The sequence below is a fragment of the Penaeus monodon genome, chromosome 27, assembly GCF_015228065.2.
Source record: "Penaeus monodon isolate SGIC_2016 chromosome 27, NSTDA_Pmon_1, whole genome shotgun sequence".
Classification (NCBI taxonomy): Eukaryota; Metazoa; Arthropoda; class Malacostraca; order Decapoda; family Penaeidae; genus Penaeus; species Penaeus monodon.
The window spans coordinates 3286448-3286914 of NC_051412.1; the positions used below are offsets into that span (position 1 = coordinate 3286448).

The 467-nt window shown below is 38.1% G+C and overlaps 1 non-coding gene across 1 annotated transcript; it reads left to right on the top strand.

The window, feature by feature from the left end:
- The first annotated feature begins 262 nt into the window (after positions 1 to 262).
- Positions 263 to 334, top strand: Trnad-guc. Its single transcript has one exon. It is a non-coding gene; the product is annotated as a tRNA-Asp (tRNA).
- The last annotated feature ends 133 nt before the right edge of the window (positions 335 to 467 follow it).

The following is a 467-nucleotide window of genomic DNA, read 5'->3' on the forward strand; positions in this document are numbered from 1 at the left end:
CATACACAACCATAACTACTTTCATACACACATAGTGTACACATGTACTGGTGATGAAGGGTTTGGGAGGTGCGTTTGTCTAATGTTTTAGTTATTTCCTAAGTTGGTATGCTCAAATTATGCAATGATAAGCATACTTCATTTGGAAAATTGCACAATTATTACAGATCTAGCGTATGTGTGCGTGTGTTTATGTGTATGATTCATGAGATAATTCAAGAATTACATTTGGGTTTCGAACACCCCTAATGTAGAAACCAATTCCTCGGTAGTATAGTGGTTAGTATCCCCGCCTGTCACGCGGGAGACCGGGGTTCGATTCCCCGCCGGGGAGGCAACGTTTTCTTTCTTTCTTTCGCGCAAGCTTATGCTGGATTTTGAAACATCGTTTAAAATATGCATTTTTTGTACTTGTTAGTAAAAAAGTCTTCTATGTGATTTCCATCTATAATTCACAATTTCTGTAA